This window comes from Marmota flaviventris, chromosome 7, assembly GCF_047511675.1.
Source record: "Marmota flaviventris isolate mMarFla1 chromosome 7, mMarFla1.hap1, whole genome shotgun sequence".
NCBI lineage: Eukaryota > Metazoa > Chordata > Mammalia > Rodentia > Sciuridae > Marmota > Marmota flaviventris.
This window is the reverse complement of record NC_092504.1, coordinates 43,091,660-43,113,458: the sequence shown is the minus strand read 5'-3', so window position 1 is coordinate 43,113,458 and position 21,799 is coordinate 43,091,660. Positions and strand designations below refer to the sequence as shown.

The following is a 21,799-nucleotide window of genomic DNA, read 5'->3' as shown; positions in this document are numbered from 1 at the left end:
CGTCAACAGATGACCCAGGCTGGGTTCCTGCTGTGTGCTTCATCACTGTAACATCCTTGAATCTCATTTCCTCTCTATGAATTAGATGAGGCTGGATCACATGATCTCTCAAGCATCTTCAACACTGAAATTCCATGAGTCGAGGAGCACTTTGATTTGTAAATAAACTTTGTTTTATTTTATTAGCAAAACTGACCTTGTCTTTTCTGTAATAGCTTCACTTTCAGGAGCACACACATGATCATATTTTCCTAGTAAGACAAGGGCAGCAATGATCATCTCCGATTTACAAAGGAGGAAACAGAGACCTGGAGGTAAAGATCCTTTGTCCAAAAGTCACCTTGATATTCTGGGATTTAGAAAATGGAGTCATTTTTTTAAGAGGCAAAATTAATAGATCCAGAGTGAAGTGAAAGTCATCTTAAAGTTTTGTAGTTCTACAATAATTTAGTTGTGAAGTAACCTGGGGTCATCATACGGGCACAACAGCTTCCACACACATGTGAAAAACACCCAGTGCTTTGTGGTAGAGACTCAAAAGGGTGAACCTGTCTCCTTTAAGTTTCAGTTCAAATGTCATTCTCTTCAGAGATGTTTCCAAATGTCTCCTCACCCCACTTCCTACTCCCATGGAATTACTTATAAATCAAGCTCCACTGACTTTCCAAAGTATTTTATTGGAATCTTTTATAGGACATACACTTTCTTCCTGTACTGTAAATATTTACACATTTTATCTCCTCTATTTTAAGTTTCCCAAATATCCCTCAAATTGCTTGGAATAAATACTTGCAAAAGTAATTATTCGCCAGAACAATGGCTTTCAAAGTTTTTTTTTTTTCTTTAACTGTAATTCACAGGTAAGAAATATTTCACATTGTGACCTGGCATACACATAAATATAAATATGTAGATGAAACAAGTGTCATACAAGATACATGCTCTGATCTAATGAGATGCACTCTGAAATACTCTATTCTTCTCTACTTCATTTTTTTCATAATGGTACCAACTAACTAAGTTGATTTTTATACACCTCTAATGAGTCTTGAAAAACAGTTTGAAATAGTGTCCCAGAAGAGTTACTTTAAAAAGAAAAAGCAGCCAGGCACAGTGGCACATGCCTATTATTCTAGCAACTCAGGAGGATGAAGCAGGAGGACTACATGAAAATATGATTAAAAAGAGTAAAAAGGGGTGGGGGAATGTAGTTTAGTGGTAGAGCACCACTAAGTACAATCCATAGTATTAAGGAAGGACGGACTGATTTTCTGAAATCTATTTTATAATTTTGCTAGCAAAAGGCATCCAAAATCTACTTAGACTGTGTATCCTTACAGATGCTGAAAGTGAAATACTTATCTTCCCAGACTCTCTTGCAACTATGCACAGCTATGACTCATTTCTTGCCAATTAAATGTAAGTGGAAGTTGCTGGAATGTCTTCTAGGAAAGGTTTTTTAAATGGTCAGAATCTTCTGGCGGTCCCTTTCAGCCCTTATCCATCTTGCCCTTCTTTTTTGCCTGAAGTGTGGAAGAGATGCCTGGAGCATAAGAGGCACCTGTTGAGGAAGACGACCTGGAAGGCGGGCAACCGAGTGAGGCCTTCCTGTATGCGGTGCTGCCGGTACCCCGCGGAAAACTCCAACTAAGGGTAATCATCACATGACCTACTAAAGAAAGATCTCTAGACAAAATAAAACAGGGAAAGTTTGCAAGAGTCAAGAATGATGGATCCATGTTCAGTTGGAGTACAGCTTCGTACCACAAATGAGTGCCATAAAACATACTATACTCGTCACACAGGTTTCAAGACTTTACAAGAATTATCATCAAATGATATGCTTTTACTTCAACTTAGAACTGGAATGACACTTTCTGGAAACAATACAATTTGCTTCCATCATGTAAAAATTTACATTGACAGATTTGAAGATTTGCAGAAGTCATGTTGTGATCCATTTAACATACACAAAAAGCTAGCCAAAAAAAATTTGCATGTAATTGACTTAAATGATGCCACTTTTCTGAGTGCAAAATTTGGAAGACAGCTTGTACCTGGTTGGAAACTTTGTCCAAAATGTACACAGATAATCAACGGAAGTGTGGATATTGATTCTGAAGACCGCCAGAGAAGAAAACCTGAATCAGATGGAAGAACTGCTAAAGCTTTGAGGTCACTACAGTTTACAAACCCAGGAAAGCAAACTGAATTTGCTCCAGAAACTGGTAAAAGAGAAAAAAGAAGGCTTACCAAAAATGCAACTGCTGGTTCAGACAGACAAGTGATACCAGCAAAGAGTAAGGTCTATGATAGCCAAGGGCTCTTGATTTTCAGTGGGATGGACCTCTGTGACTGCCTGGATGAAGATTGCTTAGGATGTTTCTATGCTTGTCCTGCCTGTGGTTCTACCAAGTGTGGAGCTGAATGTCGCTGTGATCGCAAGTGGCTATATGAACAAATAGAAATTGAAGGAGGAGAAATAATTCATAATAAACATGCAGGATAATTTGCAATATCAAAAAAAAAAAGAGGCACCTGTTGACACACTGACCTACACACACTAAATATTCCAGACTCTCTCATCCTCTATGGGAGGGAATTTTTTTAAAAAGGAAGAGTGCCTTTTTTTTTCCTATTTGTTTTGGAGGGCCTCAAATATTCCTACTGATGCAAGAATGGCTTGAGGCCAGGTGGGTGGCACATGCCTGTCATCCCTGTCTGTAATCCCCACAGCTAGGGAGGCTGAGGCAAGAGGATCACGAGCTCAGAGCCAGGTTTAGCAATTTAGTGTGGCCCTGGGCAACTCAGGGAGACCCTGTCTCTTATTTTAAAAAAAAAATTATATATATATATATATATATATATATATATATATATATATATATATATATATAGGGCTGGGGATGTGAATCAGTGGTTAAGCACCCCTGGGTTCAATCCCTGGTGCCACCCCACCCCACAAAAATGTATGGCTTTGGAGGTCTTCAGTACCAAAAAAAAAAAAAAAAAAAAAGGCCTCTTGTGGTCAATCCACAAGTAAGACTCATTTTTTAGTAAAAACTTAAATCATTTTATCCCCAGGCCTGATTCTATTCACTCAGAATAATACCAAGACTAAAACTTAACTACAGTCTCTAAGGGTTTACAGTCTGGAGGGAGTACAGGGTGATATCAGGCCACAAAATGAGCTAGAAACAATACACAAGGTTTTTGTTTTGTTTTGTTTGTTTGTTTGTTTTCAATTAAAACTAGCAAATTTTGTTCAGTGGTCTTAGCTCCTTAATTTCCCCTCTAAAAAGACATTTAAAAAATTATTTTCAAAATGGGACAATATAAAGAAATACCGGGGCTGGGGATATAACTCAGTTGGTAGAGTGCTTGCCTTGCATGCACAAGTCTCTGGGTTCAATCCCCAGCACCACAACAAAACAAAACAAAGAACAAACAAAACAAAAAAATAGTGGGCTTGGGATGTGACTCAAGTGGTACCGCATTCACCTGGCATGCATGAGGCACTGGGTTTGATCCTCAACACCACATAAAAAAAATAAAATAAAGATATTGTGTCCACCTAAAACTAAAAAATAAATATTAAAAAAAAATACCTTCCCACACCCTCCAATGAAACCCTTCTATGATTACTATAACTGTCCTATGGAAAAGAACTTATTATTTTTTTTCAATTAAATCTCTAAATAGCTTCTTGCAAACTAGGAAAAAGACTTACTGCCTGTCATCTCACATTACATTTATTTTACATTTGCCATTAAACTGGTGCCATTGTGGGTGTTAATTGACTTCTGCTTCAGCAGAAGATCAACAACCAAAGATAATTGATATTTGTGTTCACCAACATGTACTAGAACAATAGACAGAGGACTCGAACAAAAAGACAGTCAATTTCATCAAATTAAAAAAGGTAAAGGCAAAAATTTAAAACAACACATACTAGACACAAGAATGCCTATTACACAGTGACTAAGTTAATCAAATAATGCTATTAAGATCACACTGACCTCAATACAGGGGTTTAGCATTACAACCTGACTCCTGAACAGATAGATAGGCCTAATGAAGTCTATCTGGGACCTTTTCTTTCCTTTTTGGTGGGGGGAGGGGGTGTCTTATAGAAAATACTTTTACTCAGATTGACTGTATTATCAAACCAAAAATTAATGGAGTCTAATTGTTGAAACTAACCTACAACAACAACAAAAATCCAGTAATCTGATACAAATAACCACCATGCCTGATCTTTGCCTAGCCAGAGAAAAAAATTCCAAACAACATAGTCTAGGTGCAGTTTCTATTTTAGTCCATGAATACCTTTTATCTTAAAGAAAGCTAAAGGTTTTTGAGAAGGTTTGAAAACCAGGACAATTGTCAAATTGTAACATATGCAAATTCATGTTGCCTCCAACTATAAGCTAAAAAAAAAAAAAAAATCTTTCCGGAATATTTTTCTCTCCTTTTAGAGTTACCATGTAGGGATCATCAATAATTCACTTCTTAGGGTGAATTAAGTATTTTAAAGTTTTTGAATAACTGACATTTTGAGGGCTATTTTTTCACTTTTATTTACTTACTTTTCTTTTTCACATATATGTTTCATTTAAGACCAAAGTCATATACAAATAGTCTAAAGAATCAAATAGTTCCACATGGCTCATTACACAAAACTGCAGTGCCCTCCTCATCCTTATTTTCCTACTTGCCAGAAGCACCACACTCAGATCTGTTAGTAGGGGGGTTGGGGGCATTAACCTCCATCTTTAAATGCAATGGTGTACTGCTACTGTTGATTTTTTTTGGTTATAAAGGTTTATTATATTTTGACTTCCTGCCATAAAACTTAACCTCATCGACACCCACCATAACCCACACCCCACCTTTCTTCCTCCCACAAGATATATTGTGTAGTTTACATGGTTCTATGTCAACATTTACATTATCACTACATAAATGCCATTGGTAACTGAACCATGTGGAATACTGATGACTTTTCTTTCCTTGAACAACTCTTTCTATCCCAACCCTGCACTGAGTGATTAATTGATTCACTGTAGGGTTTTTTTTTTTTTTTTTTTTAATGTATCTTACATCAATTGTTCTCAGAATTATCCACAAATCTTCTCTTAATTGAATCAAGAATTCCAAACGAAATGCCTGAAGTATATATAGAAATGATGCTTGGAAGTACAATAAATACCAAATACAAACTCAGCCTACATGGGGTAATTTTTTTTTTGGGGGGGTATGGGAATTGAACTAAGGCAGTCGACCACAGGAGCCACACCCCCAGCCCTTTTTGTATTTTATTTAGAGACAGGATCTCACTGAGTTGCTTTGCACTTTGCTGTGGCTGAGGCTGTCTTGCCCCAAGCCGCTGGGATTATAGGTGTTCGCCCCTGTGCTTGGTTGGTAAATATTTTGTGACTCAGTGATCCTCCATAGAAGGTCAATTTTTTTAAAAAGAGTAAATTTTGGAATTTACTTTAGAGGGCTTCCAACCCTTTTACTAATATAATGGCTTTGAAGATCTCCATTATGGAAAATGCTCCTAGTGACCAATCCACAAAAAAAGAATCCTTGGAGACATGCATCCTCAAGACTTCTGATCTACTCAAATTTGAGCACCAACTACAGAGCTGTTACCTCAAAATTTCCTTTCCTTCACTGTTGTGTTAAATCCGCTATTTCCTGGTTTCCATGTTTTTCTCTTTCTTTTGACATCCTTACTTTGATGAAGCACATCTTCTAGTAACTTCCTGGGACATAAAAGTTTTTGAGACTTTGAATGATTGAAAATGCATATATTCTACCTTCACACACTGTTTGCCTAAAGATAGAATATAGGTTGAAAACACTTCCCTGAACATCTTGAAGCTATGGCTCCATTCTCTTACTGTATCCTTGGCCTCCTATGTCTGTTCCAACAGACTGTTGAGAAATTTGACCCATTCTGACTCTTAATTTTCTTTGGGGATGTAACCTTCTTGTGGTGAAGCTGTGTCTTCTCTTTATCCCAGTAGTTTGAAGTGTCGTTCCAGGAAGTTCCAGGATGGGTTCTTTTGCATCTGTTGTGGGGGGTGCTCAGAGGGTCTTTTCAGTATTGAAATGCATGTTCTCCAGTTCCGTGAAATTTTCTTGAATTATTTCTTTGATGATTTTCTCTCTCCCATTTCTCCCTCTTTCTGGATTTCCTGGGTTTTGGACGTTGAGCTCATAGATTGATATTTTTGCTCTTGTTTTCCATCTTTTGTCTTTTTTCTTCTTCTTTCTGAGAATTTTCCTCAACTTTATCTTCCAAAGCCTTGATGGTATCTATTTTCATTTACCTATGGTATTTGAATTTTTCATTTTTTATATTTAATTTTGAAATAATTTTAAGTTAAACAAATGTCACAAAACCTTCAGAGAGAGTTCATATATTCCTTTCCCTCAGCTATTCCTATTCTTAACAACACACATAACCATAGTATAATTATCCAAACCGGGAAATTTACACTAGGACAATACTATTAACAATCAGCTGTAGACTTTATTCAAATTTCACTCGTCTTTCTACTAGTGAACGTGTTCTTTTCCAGGTTCCAATCTGTTATCCCACATGGAATCTAATTGTTATGGCTCCTTCATCTCCTCTATCTGTGACAGGTCTTCAGTCTTTTCTTCATGACTTACCTACTTTGGGTGACTTAGTCATTTATCTGTATTTTGTATCCTCTCAATCTGAATCTCTGATGCCTTCTTTATGATTTCACTGAGGTAATTTGTTTCTGGCCAAAAAAAAAAAATGCTAGAGAAGTGATGTGTCCCTCATAAAGTATCATATTGTGGGTATTATTTACCATCATATTCTAGGAGGTGTTAATCTTGATGGCTCATTTAAGGTGGTGTCTGCTACACTTCTCAAATCTAAAGATAATATTTTTCCCTGTGTGACTGAAAAAGGGGCAGAAGGCAGGCAACAAACTAGCCCATTGTGATAAAAAATAACTGCTGTGGATTAATTTGTCGCTGTTTTTCATGCAGCCATCTAAAACATGCATTCTAGAAAAGAGTTCTTTCCCTCTGGAACCGGGAGAATGTGTACTTCTCCTCGGCATCAGCCCTCCCAGGATCCTTAGGTCTAACAAAGGTTAGGATCCACACGCAGCGTTGATGTCTGTAGTCCCTTTTGTTAAACAGGACTGAAGCTTGTAAGTAACCATCAGTGGCTTAATTCATTTGAATCCTAACTCAGACCAAAATGCAGGCAGCTGTCTGTGGAGGAGAGAGTTCACATGAGCGGGGCAGCCCCATGATCTACAGCATCTCCACCTGAGCCAATTCAATCACTTGCCTGTTGGCAGGAAAGGCCTCTACCAGCCTGGACAACCCAGAGCCTTGGCCTCCCAGAAGGGAGAATGGAACATCTGGGTGTGAGGAAGGAAGAGGAAGCTCTCACGTGGGAACATCATGCATAGAAAGAAGGACACCCCTGTTCCACTCCATGAAGAGCCTGCACAGACGGGTGGGGCTGCCATGCTGTGGGCCCCCGGAGGCCCGAAGGCTGGAGACATGACATATTGGAAAACAAAAAGGAAGATGAACAAGTGTCAGGTCAGAAACAAGACGAGACGAAACTAAGGGATGATAGTGGCCAAAGTGCGCCACGCAAGATGTGCCAGACACTGTCACAAGTGCATTAAACACAACGTTTTAAGGTAGGAACCGTCACTGTCCCCATTATACAGAGGAGAAAAATGGAGACACAAAGAGGGCAAATGAACCCAGGCTATGCACCCAGGCACAAGAGTCTGGATGCGATGTCCACTAACGCTAATAGATGTTCATGTGCGTGGTTGACAAGTTTCATCAATTAATGATCTCTGGTGCCAATTAAGGCACTATTATCAGAAGTTGCATAGCCTTAGCGTGAAAACAGAGAGCTTGGTCTTAAATGTGCCTAAAGCTCTTCTAATAAATATATTTCTGCTTTCCCACCATGACAATTATCACAGCTCAATGGTGTTCATTAAACAGTCTCATGTTTTTGTACAACCTAAATGAGATCTGATTATTAAAGACCAAACTACTATAGAGGAATCGAGAAAAAAAAACATGGGGAAAAGAATAATGATTTCCCTCACAGAGTTCAGATAAGCCAGCCTGCATTTGCTTTAGGGAACTACATGACCTGCTCTGACTATAAAACAGCTCTCTCATGGCTGATGAGAAAATTTCCACATAGCTAGGGATTCCACATAGAAAGGGATTGAAGTTTGGAATAAATCAATCTTGGCAGCCTTGGAAATTTCCAGATAACCTATTCCGATTGACAGTGACAGAAAGGCCAAGAAAATCCAAAAATCTTCTTCACTAAGGAGGAGTGCTTAGCAGTCTCCAGAGTTTGGTTTTATAATTCTTTAGAGTAGAATCCACTCTCGGGAGTTGAACTCCTCTTACTGTGCTCTTGCAGTTGTTTATAGTTTATAATTTGGAAGTTCCCTAGGGCCTTTCCCAACTTATGCAGAAGTCGAAAGGAGCAGGGGACTGCACTTGAAGATGTATAGTCTGGAAACAAATAAGATTAGGAAGAATTTTAAGAAGACAAGAAGCCTGGACTTGCAAGTACAATGTGCCCCTTCAGGAGCCAACTGGGAACCAGACATGTACCATTTCCCCTGGGTCTGAAATTTCTAAGCTATAATAACACAGTAACTTCAGTTCATGACCCACGACTTTCCTGAAAGCAGTCTTAATGGGAATAAGAGCTTTGGGGTTGGAAGGAGAATCCTGAAGGAAGTTAGAGATCACAAAAAGGATTACTTAGAGACACCGAGGAGGGGGGGAAACCCCAAAAAACCTATTTTACAACTTTGCCAAAGGCCAGCTATCTAGCTCAGAGCTCAGAAAGAAGCAATTAAATTTTATAGGGAGGGATTTGCAGAGAAGCAAGAGTGGAAAGAAGGGATATGTAATAAATACATAACACACACCATACCTATTTCACATTTAGAATCCTATCCTAGATAATTTGTGGGTCCAGTGAATGTTGATGGAAAATAAAAGTATTCTAGGCTGCTGTCTACCTGAATAGGGCAATAGGGTTTTGTTTTGAGTGAAAGACATCAATTAATAATAACAATTAAAAAACCATCGTAGCCAACAATGCTGGAATTGAAAAAGATGCAGAATAGGAAATTTAATAATAAAAGCAAGATGTTGGGCCAGGAATGTGGTCAGTGCTACAGTGCTTGACTGGGATGTGTGAGGCCCTGGGTTTGATCCCCAGCACCACACACCCACACAACAAGCAAGCTGTCTACCTGGACGATGTTTGGACCAGGCCAGGGGTTTCCTCATTCTTTAAAGATTAATGGAACAAAATGATTGTCACAGACAGAACCCACATTTGTCTTGTGCAAATAAAAGTAATCATTTAGGGGAAAACCCCTAATTGCTTATTCTTATACGAACGGTACCATCATTTTGAGTTCTGCAGGTGAAGAGAGCACAGGAGACCAGTTTGAGGAAGGGGTTCCACAAATATGAAGGCAAAAGAAACCCAGGGTGGCTGGAGGGAAGGGGAGGAGGGATCAACAGGTGTCTGAAGAGGCAGGAGAGGCAAATCCAACAGACCAAGTTATTAGTGGTTAGTTTCCACTGGGCAATGGGACACACAGAGGGTTTTTCAAAGGAGATGATGATTAGGGATTTCATCATCTCCTTTGAAAACTTCAGATACAACAGAATCATGTAGGTACAGTAATCCACACATCTAATGATGAAACTTCTGGTCAATCAGTCAGTCTAATGTGGACTCTGATCTGAACAACACCAAAAGGGGTATCTGCTCACATGGTTGGCGTGACTGGTATAAAAGATCAGAGGACTGGGACTCCTGGTTTTTGCCAGTCTGGAGATGTTGAGCTAGTTGCTACATTTCTCCAGCCCCTATTTCCTTATTTGCAAAAGTAGATACTAGGACCACTCAGTCCACTGTGACTCTGAATAGAAGGGGGAAAGGGGTATATTTTCAAAAACCCAAGTAGCCAATAAACATGAAAGAGATGCTGATATTCATTCATAATCAGAGATATTAAAATGCAACAGCTTGGCGAAAAAAATCAGTACTGGCAAGCGTGTGAAACACCCGGAGCTCATGCTATTCAGTAGGAGTATAAACTGGTACAACCACTTTGTAAGACCATTTGGCGGTATCGAGAAAGACTGAAAATGTACACGCCCTGCGATTTAGCAATTCCACCCACAGGCACATTCCCTAAATAAAGTTTCACACATACGCACAAGGAAATATGTATAAGAATATTCATAGCAGCAACATTCCTGATAGGACCCAAAGAAACAGCCTAGATATCAGCAAGAGAATTCAGAAATGTAGTCAGCCCTCCAGAGTCATGGAACTGCATCTGTGATTTAACCAAAACGGACAGAGAAAACTGTTTCTGTAGAAATACGTACAGAATTTATTCTTGTCATTAATTTGCAAACAGTACAACATAACAACTATGCACATGGCTTTTACATTGTATTAGGTATTATAAGTAATCTAGGAATGATTTAAGTCATACCAAAGGACTCACTAGGTTAAATGCAAATACTACACATTTTTATAAGAGAAGTGTGCAACTGCAGATTTTGGAATCCTGGAGGGCTCCTAGAATCAAAGCCCTGAGGCTATCACAAGACACACTCACACAATAAAAAAAATTATATTGCGGGAGAAATGAGTAAAATGGAGCAATATATTTAGCAATAGGGTAATCTCATAAACAAACCTGAGTAGAATAAAAGCAATTTGTAGAAAGAAAGACACATCCAATGCATCTTTTGTTTAGTAACATTCATTTTTAAATTAAAGTTATCTTTAATGCATAAAAAATGAAAATTGTACATGTCGGGGGGCACCATGTGATGTTTCGATACATGTATGAATTGTATGATAAGGTTATACATATCTATCTCCTCAAACTTTTTTTGAAAATATTTTTAGTTGTAGCAGGGCATGGTGGCGCATGCCTGTAATCCCAGCAGCTCGGAGGCTAAGATAGGAAGATCAAGAGTTCAAAGCCAGCCTCAGCAATAACAAGGTACTAAGCAACTCAGTGAGACCCTGTCTCTAAATAAAATACAAAATAGGGCTGGGGATGTGGCTCAGTGCCCAAGTGCCTCTGGATTCAATCCCTCATATCCCCTCCCCCACCAAAAAAAAATAAATATATATATATGGGGGGGGTGTATAGTTGTAGATGGATACAATGCCTTTATTTATTTATGTAGCGCTGAGGTTTGATCCCAGTGCCTCACACATGTTAGGCAAGTACTCTACAACTGAGCCATAATCTCAGCCCCTCTCCTCAAATATTTGTTATTTCTTTATGATAGATATTCAAAATCCTTTCCTCACACTCTCTGGGGTATGCAGTACACAACCACTGTCTACAGTCAACAGCACAACAGAACCTCTTACTCCTAATTACAACTTAATACCCATTGACCAACCCATATCATTTTAATAAAAGCACAAATATATACATGGAGCATACATGGCTAACGGCCAAATTCAAGATAGCGATCACCCCTAGGGACAGGGAGGAAATGTGATCAGAGAAGGGTCTTAATTCAATTTGAAATATCTTAAGAGCTTAAAGTGGTGGGTGCACAGGTAATGATGTCATACTCTATGGCTTTTTTTTATGTGGAAGAAATCATAATAACAATAAAACAGGAGAGAGGGAAGAAGAAACGCAGGTTGCTTCTCTGAATCAATGTTGTCAAAACAGCAGACCCTGATAATGTACAGAAATAGCCTTGGGAAGAAAAGGGGTTGGATTCTGCCCTGAACCAGCAACTAAGAGACCTGGATTCTGGGCATGAATGTGCCCATCACTGACCCTGGGGCCCTGGGTGAGTCATCCCACCACAGTGAGAGTCCCCTCTATAAATGAGGAGATTGCAACAGACTATGTGCAAGGTTCTTCCAGACCTGAAACCTCACATTGTCCCTGCCCATTCTCATCAGAGCTCTGGCTCTGGCAATGCAGGGACTAAGCCAGCATTTCCCCCACCCAGACCATGTTTAATCCAAACTGAGGTTTTAAAAATTTCATTCACTCACTTACTTATAAAAATCTTGACTTTTTTATTCTCTTAGTCACTCCAGTCATGCCAGGACTGCCATAATCAAGCATCTCAGTCGGAGTGGCTTGGAGATTGCTTTCTCTGGCGACCACAAGTCCAAGATCAAGGTGTTGGTAGGCCTGGCTTCTCCCAAGGCCTCTCTCCTTAGCTGCAGGTGGCTGTCTTCTCCCTAACTGCACTCCATGTGCATCTGAGTTCAGATTTCCTCTTCTCATAAGGACATTGGTCTTATGCTATCTTTGGACCTTATCTCCAAAGAAAGTCACATTTTGAGGTACTGGGGGTTAGAATTTCAGTATGTGAGGTTTGATGGGACAGGGGAATTCTAAATTTTCTACCCAATGGATCTATAGGAGGAAGTAACAAAACTACTAATTTGCTAATTTAAATTTGTTAACTACTTGATAGCCCGTCACTGCTAAATTCTTGTCCCTCACTCATAATTAACCAAAGGACAATAAGTATATGGAGCCACTTAAAATGATGTACATCAATAACTAAATTTAGCTATGCACACTATTCAAGCAAGATTATACTTTCTGATGTTGAAATTTTAAAAAAGTATTCTATTTTTCCCTCTTAATGAAAATTCATTCATTTTCTAGAACTAATCAAGTTAGAAAAATACCACACAAGTGGTTTCAAGGACCAAAATCTGGTGCCAAAAAATGACATGCATGTGATTCTCAAGCCTCCACTGATCAAGAAGTATTGCAGCTCCAGAGTTGATCCACAGCAACATATCCAGCGTTGTCCAATGTCCAGTTGGCCAGTCTACCCCACTTCCAGCATGTGGTTCAATTAATTTAGCCCAGTGAGTGACAAATTGAACTCTGTTGGCTGGCCCAGGGAAGTCTCTATGTTTTGCTAAGCCACACAGAGCCTCCTTTCTTGAGTCTGAAAATCACAGGAAAGAGAGCCAGGTCTCAGGGCAAAGCCATCAAAGGACATCAGGAAGCATGGAAACTGGCCATTTCACAACAGTCAATATGCCAGAAGCCTAAAACGCCCCGGTAGGAGCAGCTGAAGGACGCTATGCCTCTAAGCCACAGACATGTCTATTTTTAACTCAGGAAAACCGCAGTTTTGGCCAAGTCAGACCTCACAGGAAAGGCAGGTGAGTACACCATCAAAGCATGTCTCAAAAGAACAGGAATTTATAGGGTCCAACTTCATTTAAAACACCAAGGAGGCAGAGGAAACAGGTCATCAAATACGAATGTCAGACCCTGACCTTAAAAAATAGTACTTGACTAAGGTAGTCATTCTTAGATTGTAATCAGTCCAGCCCACCCAAAGTCCTCCCTGTGGCTCTAAAGGTACTAATTACATCCTTTCTTTTTTTTTAAATTCTTCATTTTATGTGTTCTTTTTAGTCATACAGTAGAATCTATTTTTATATATTTAGACAAATATAGAGTATATCTTATTCTATTTAGGATCCCAGTCTTGTGGATATACTCAGTGCTGAGATTCACTGTGGTACATTTACATATGAACATAGGCAAGTTATGTCAGATTCATTCCACTGTCTTTCCTATTCCCATCTCTTCACCTTTCTCTTCATCTCCCTTTTTTCTAATCCACTAAACTTCTGTTCTTCTCCCCCACCCTCTTGTGGGTTAGCATCCACGTATCAGAGAGAATGTTTAACCTTTAGTTTTGGGGGATTGGCTTATTTCACTTAGCATGATAGTCTCCACATCTATCCATTCACCAGCAGATGTTATAGTCAAAGATGAAGACCCAAGTGCTCAAAACAGTCTCTGATGATTCAGACAGAGGTTTGTTAATTTACCTGTACCTTGAAATGAAATCTAGGCAGCCCTCTGTTCCTGTCAGTGGCCACTGAATCTACAACAATGTCACTTCTAATGTAATTAGCCACAGGGACCTTGTGCTGTTTACCTTGGTAAAGAACAGACACTGTACTAATGGTGGTGTCAAGTCTAAATGTGGGGGTCTCCTGGGAAAAAAGCTGTTGATCCCTGGGAATTACCCTCTTGACGCCTTAAATTCTTGTTCCAAGTAAATGAAAGAAGCAGTAATTATATCCATCATTTAAAATGAGGCAAAAGTGGATAGGGGAAGTGAGGTCCTGACTTCAATCTCTAGCACCATAAAACAAAACAAAACAAAAGTCTGGAGGAAAAACAGGAGAAGGAGGAGAAGAGAAGAAACAGTGCTTTGAATCTATGACAACAAAAATTATTCTTACAGAGTAGGTCAGAATAAACTTCAAAAATTATTTTGCTTTTAAGTCGATCAAACTCTGTAGAATTACCCAAAACCATACTACTTTTTGATTTTTACCATGGTAGCATAGAGTTAATATTAAACTTACCTATCATGATATATGAAAAGAAAAAACTTCAAAAATTTTTCATATAAGAAAACACACACAAAAAAAAATCAAGGCAGATTTTACAATCTATCCATACGAGAATCTGTCACCCAACTGCACTAGAAAAACCTCAAGTCTTTCCTGTTTTTCACACCAGGGTTTAGGTGCCAGAAAATCTGACTCTAATTTCAAAGTAACTTCACTAAGTGTCCTACCTGTACTATGGAAAAGCATTAATCAAATCAATGTGCTTAAAGCACCAGAATTTCAAACTGGAAAGTTTCAGTTCACTGGATTTGCCAAAAGGCTTTTAGAAAAATTGTTTTTAAAACCAGCAAAAATCACTGCAGCATTTATGGCTTCAAAAACAACTTTTTTTGGGGGGGGGCAGGGGGAATAATACACACACACACACATTTCTTTTTTACTCTACGGTTTCTTTAGAGAAATTTCAGCATTCATTTGTAGAATATTAACATGGGAGGGGGGTGTAGACCAGACAATGAAAATTAAAGAGCTAATTATTTAAAATAGTTACCAACTGAAGACCAGACCAAAAAGAGCAGTAGGGCTGGGAGAGCCACAGCTCAGTGGTGGAGCATGTACTTAGCATGCATGAGACCCTGGGTTCCATCGCTAGCACCAAAAAACACCAACAAAAACACACTTCTCTAAAATGATCAAAAACAGTGCCTTCCGCCCAGCTCTTTACCACCCCCTTTTAGCCCCTGAAGGTGACTCCATCTAGTATTCCCAGATGTCCCTGCAACTTTTAAGTCACTGACTCCACCCTTTTCACCACGACTCACTATTTTCTTGTCCTCAGATTTCTTCTTTTTGTTTTTTTTAAAGACTTTTTCCCAGTGTTTTATTTCTTTATTTTTATGTGGTGCTGAGGACCATGCCCAGTGCCTCACAGTGCTAGGCGAGCGCTCCCCCACTGGGCTACAGATTTCTTCTTAACCAGCTTATGATCACTTCTGTGAGCAGATCCCCTTCGTAGCCTCTTGTCACCTGTCAAAGCACTGAACGGGCTGGACCCAAGCCCTACCTCTTCCACTACTGTGCCAGTGCCCTGCGCAAGGATAAAGGACGCTCCACTAGACAGACAGGTCACATCTTCAGTTCACAGTCACTAAGCTCCCAGAGCAGAGCCCCACTGTGGTCACCACCACCACCTTTCCATACCTCCCGCTCACCTCAGGTCTCCAACACGGCTGCCCCCTCCTCTCCTGGTTGATGAAACGGAGGGCCTCCAAGGAGAACGTCCCCACTCATGCTGCTGCGCCAACCTGATGACCACAGCTCCTGTTGCCATGGGTGGCCAGCCCATCTCCTCATTTCAGGCCAAGCCCCCCTCTTTGTGCACCACACCACATCCAATCCTCTCCAGGGCAGAGTTCCGGAATCACCCACCCCTCCTATATCATTCATCCCCCACTCTTAGCACCCCTGAGCATGTATGGGAGCACATAAACATGCTGTATTTCCCTTTTAAAAGACCTCCTGACCCCTCTTCTCTCTTCTATAGCTTTTGTCCCATTTCTGTGCTCCAGGTTACAGTAAATTTCAGAAAAGTTTCTCATAGTGGCACACACCCGTAATCCCAGCTACTTGGGAGGCTGAGGCAGGAGGACCACAAGTTCAAGGCCACCCTGGGCAACTCAGCAAGATCCTGTCTCAAAATTTAAAAAAAAATTAAAAGGGCTGGAGGTGATGCTCAGTGGTTAAGTGCTTGCCAAGCATGCACAAGACCCTGGGATGGGTCTTAGACACTGGGGAGGAGCTGGAGGAGGCTGACTACTACCACAAAAAGAAAAAAAAAAGTTGTTTCTACTTGCTGTCTCCAATTCAACTCCTTAACTCCTTTCTTTACCCCTCAAACCTATTCCAACCATTCTGTGGCCACCACCATTCTGATGAACAGTCATGTCACTGTCCCCAGTGACCTTCATCCTGCTAACTCCAATGATCAGTTCTCAGTCCTCATCATAATGATCTCACAGCAACACCTGGACAGTGGACTCTTTCATCCTTTCTTTTTTATATTTTACTTATCTATTTATTATTTTGTGGGGATGGAACTGAGGGGCACTTAACCACTGAGCTATATCCCCAGCCTTTTAAATTTTTATTTATTTATCTATCTATTTATTTAGTTATTGAGACAAGGTTTCACTAAGTTGCTGAGGCTGCAATCCTCCTGCCTCAGCCTCCCAAGTCACTGGGATAAAAGGTGTGTACTCCTTGCCCAGCCTGTTTCTGATAGTGTCATCTTTGGGCTCCAAACATCCTCAACACCGTGTCTACTGATCCTTCTCGTTGCTCACCTCTCTGAACACTGAAGTGTCCCGGGGCTCAGTCCTCAGACCTCTTCCTTTCACAATTAAAACCCACTCCCTGGTTATCTGTAGTCTCCTGCCTTCAAAAGCACCTGTACGCTGAAGCCTCCCAAGTGTGTGTTCAGCCAGCTCTCTCCCTTCACCTCCAGTCTCCGCACTCCTCGGCCTCCTCCAGCTCCTCCCCAGTGTCTAACAGCCATCCTGAACTTACTATGCACAAAGCTGAGCCCCTGATCTTCCCCTCCAAACCTGCTCCTCCTGATCCTCCCCATCTCAGGAAACAGCAACTCCATCCTCCTAGAGACCCAAACAGAAAACTTTGGTGTCTTCCTCGCCTCTTCTCATTTCTCTCACCTCCCACAGTTGGTCCTTTATCAAATCCTGTTAATTCTACCTTTGAAAAAATGAAGTACATAAAACCATGTTTCAAATGTGACCATTTCTCACCTCTCCGTGACCAACTCCATCATGTCTCAGCTGGATGAGCTTCTGACCTGGTCTCCCTGCCCAACGTCTTCTCAGCACAGATGGCAGAGGGGTCCCATCAGCCACATGATATCACTGTCACAATCCTCCAATGACCTTCCATCCCTCTGAGGATGGCCTCACATGAGCAACCAGGCTCCCTTCTCTCCCACAGCTCTTCCCCTGACCAACTACACCCTGCCATACTGGTCTTCAGTTCCCTGAACCCTCCAGGCACAGCCTCACCTCAGAGCCTTTGCACGTGCTGCATCCTGAGCCTGGTTCTCTTTCCTCTGGAGTCACGTGGCACCACTTCAGGTCTTTGCTGAAATGTCACCTTCTGAGTGAAGTTCGCCTAACAACTCTATTTATCATTTGAATATTTTCTATTGCCTTTGCTTGCTTTTCCCTATTGCTGACAGATTATTTCTCCATCAAAATAATGATAATTGTGATAAACCTTATGTTCTCGATTTTCAATTTATTACCTTCCCCCACTAAAATGGAGTACAGGAGAGAACAAATTTTTGTATAGTGTTATGTTCTCAGAGCCCACAGGAGTTCCCAGCACACTGTAGGCAATACATGTTTGTGAAATGAGCGAATATGTTATAGGATTTAAACAACGTACCACACCATGCTTTCCACTCTGATGTAGTCTAACTTATCATCTTTTTTCTTTATCATTTATGTTTTCCAATAACTAGTTCAAGAAATCCTTCACTATCCTGATATATCTTTCTGACATTTCTTTAAAAAGAAACAAAAAGCACAAATCATCAAAGAAGGAGTTAAGCTTGGTAGGGTGGTGTGAGCCTCAGGAGGCTGGATGGGGACCTGCACTTGGACATGGGGATCTGAAGCCAGTTTGGGCAATGAAGCAAATCCCTGTCTCAACCCCAAAAACATTTTTAAAAAGAAGAAATTAATAGGTCTGTTTATTTTGCCATTATTAAAGATAAAATAACTAAAGCTAAAAGTCATTTAAAAAAAAAAAACATGATCTAAAACATAAATATATCCCCGAAACTAAAAAAAAAAAAAAGATAAAAACAAAACAACTGGAAAATGAGCAACACTGATGACTTGGCACTTCCTAAAAGAAACCAAATACTTTAAAGATGTTCATTATCCAAGTTTGATGGTTAAAATGCTGAGCTATTGGCAAAAATTGAGAAATGTGTCAACAGTGGCAGTAATAATGTAGATGATAAGTTGTAACTTTAATACTTTTCTGATGGATGTATAAATTGGTACAACCACTATAAGGAATAATTTGACCACACTCTCACATACACATACAAGGTTGCAGAAGGACATGGGAGTGTGATACCATTTATGTAAATCTTGTATTTGTACAAAATTGTAGTTATAATGGTAAAATATTTTAAAAATAAAGCAAAGATATAACCCTAAGACTGTGGTTACCAGTAGGATGGAAAGAACGTGACATGAATGCATTGTGAAGGAAAGAAAAGAATATATCTGAAATCTATTTCTTAAATTAAAAATGAAGACACTTAGGCATGGAGGTGAACACCTGTAATCCCAGTGATTGGGAGGCTGAGGCAGAACTGCAAGTTTGAGGGCAGCCTCAGCAACATAGTGAGGACCTGTCTCAAAATAAAAAAGAGCTGACACAAACGTCAGATAGAGCACTAATCTCCAGGATATATAAAGAACTCAAAAAACTTAATACCAAAACCACAAACAACCCATTCAATAACTGGGCTAAGGAACTGAACAGATACTTCTCAGAAGAAGATACACAATCCATCTACAAATATGTGAAAAAATGTTCAACATCTCTAGTAATTAGAGAAATGCAAATCAAGACTACTCTAAGATTTCATCTCACGCCAGTCCGAATGGCAGTTATCAAGAATACAAACAACAGTAAGTGTTGGCAAGGATGTGGGGGGAAAGGCACACTCATATTTTGCTGATGGGACTGCAAATTGGTGCAACCTATCTGGAAAGCACTATGGACACTTGGAATGGAACCACCTCAGAGCACTTGGAATGTAACCACCAGCTATCCCACTCCTCAGTTTATACCCAAAGGACTTAAAAACAGCATACTATACTAAGGCAGCCACATCAATGTTTATAGCAGCTCAATTCACAATAGCTAAACTGTGCAACCAACTTAGATGCCCTTCAATGGATGAATGGATAAAGAAACTGTGGTATATATCCAAAATGGAATATTACTCAGCATTAAAAGAGAATAAAATTATGACATTTTCAGGTAAATGGATAGAGTTGGAGAATATCATGCTAAGTGAAGTAAGCCAATCCCCAAAAAATCAAAGGCTGAATGTTCTCTCTGATAAGTGGATGCTAATCCATAATGGGAAGGGGTACATGGGAAAAAATGGAGGAACTGTGATTGGGCAAAGGGTGGGGTGGCGCATGGGGGCAGGAAAGATGGTGGAATGAGATGGACATCATTACCCTAGGTACATGTATGACTGCACATATGATATAATGCTACATCGTGTACAACCATAGAAATGTAAAGTTGTGCTGCAATTATGTACAATGAATCAAAATGCATTTTGCTGTCATATATACCCAATTAGAATTAATAAATAAATAAATTTTAAAAATAAAAAGGGCAGGCTGGGGTCGTGGCTCAAGTGGTAGCGCGCTCACCTGGCATGCGTGAGGCATTGGGTTTGCTCCTCAGCACTACATAAAAATAAAATAAAATTTTAAAAAAAGATATTGTGTCCACCTAAAAAAAACAAAAATAAATATAATTAATTAATTAATTAATTTGAAAAGCTGGGGATATTGCTCAGTGGTTAAGTGCCTCTAGGTTCAATCCTCAGTACCAGCACAATTTTTAAAAAAAGAAAGACATATTGCAAAGAGTTAACACTTGTTGAATATAGGTGATAAGTGCACAGGTAACAGTTTCCACAAGTCTAAAAATATTTTTAAGTTTTTTTTTTAAATCAGAATTGGAAGTTTCCATTACATGTCTTTGCATTTATTACAAGAAATATAGTTTGTAAGCTATCTGATAGACGATTCTGTTAACCATATGCATGAAATGTACATGAGATAATGGGACACATATAAACAAATATTAAACCATTATAAAATTCCTCCTCTGTTTGCCTACACCTGCACTTCCAACTGAACAACTGCAGTTGCCAGTTGTTCTTTGAGACAGCCAGAATTCAAAAGAAATAATTACTGGGGGAAAAAAGAGATATATGTAAACCAATCCAGTTTTCATTGCATTCTGAAATGACTTAATTGAAATTAAATTTAAGCAACCCTTTCCATCCTATGCCATCAACTTCTGAGTGTCCTAACAGGCAGCCACATTCAGTCCTATCAGTGACCCCATTTTAAAGCTTCCTTATTCAAACCAAATTATTAAGACTGCCAGTGTCTCAGTGTGAAGCCCAGGACCTGCCAGCCACAGAGCACACATTACTGACAGGGAGAGAGACCACCTGGGAAGGAGAGGCCTTTGAGTTTCTGCCAAGAAAAAAAAAGAGGCATCGACATTTTCTTCCAACCAATTACTATCTAAAATGGCCTTGGGCCAGCAGGCCCTCTGGTTACCTAATCTCTGAAGTATAAACAAGGTCTTCAGGATTCTGATATTGTCACTTTCAGTTTGTCACTTTGGTAAAACAAGAGTATCAAAAACGTTCTGAAGATAAGGCATGGCTTTGGCACTGGAAGATCTCAAATGGAACCTGGCACCAGCATCCCTTTCAGAGCCTCCTGTGCAGGGGCTCACCTGCCTTGTGGAGAGAAGACAGCGCTAATGGAAGGGAAGATGGCTGGAGAGCCAGGCTCCAGCTCCCGGGAAACTCTACAGGGCCACTTTGACTATCGTATAACCTCTTCTCTTTTTTATTTTTTTTAACTTTTATTTTATTTATTTATTTTTATGTGGTGCTGAAGATCGAACCCAGTGCCTTGCACATGCTAGGGAAGCACTAGACCGCTAGGCCCCAGCCCCAGCCCCTCAAATAACCTCTTTATTTGTAAAATGGGAATAATTATTGTCACCATCTAATAAAGACCTTAGAAGCCCCAAGTGAAAAAGAACAGAGCAAAAACGTCAATTAACACAGTGTCATGAACCTGCACAGTAATTTCTCAACACATTCCCAAGTGCCCCAGTGGTCACGTCAGGAAGCAGGGAAAGGGAACCACGACTGTTCTTTACAGACTCGAGTGACTTCCTAGTGCCTAGCACAGCGGCCATGCTATCACATCTGATGTGATCCTCAAAACAAGTCAGTCATCATTAACCCCTTTGAGAGATGAGGACAGACTAAGAACCAAATGCACTGTCCCAAGTAAAACAAACCCAGAAACTCCACCAAGCTCCAGTAAATAGTGGACCTAGAACTACAAACCCACATCAGTCTGATCCCAAAGCACCTGCTAATTCATCTATACCAGTTCTGTCCAACAGAAATATAAGCTGCATATGCCATTTTAAATTTTCTAGTGTTAC

General features: G+C 39.9%; 1 protein-coding gene and 1 pseudogene across 1 annotated transcript in view; one reads left to right on the top strand and one right to left on the bottom strand.

Annotated features, from left to right (window-relative positions):
* The window catches only part of Cracd (capping protein inhibiting regulator of actin dynamics), a 228,288-nt gene that overhangs the window by 177,800 nt on the left and 28,689 nt on the right, over window positions 1-21,799 (bottom strand). The window lies entirely within an intron of this gene.
* On the top strand, window positions 1,577-2,522 carry LOC114092539 (ARL14 effector protein pseudogene; annotated as a pseudogene).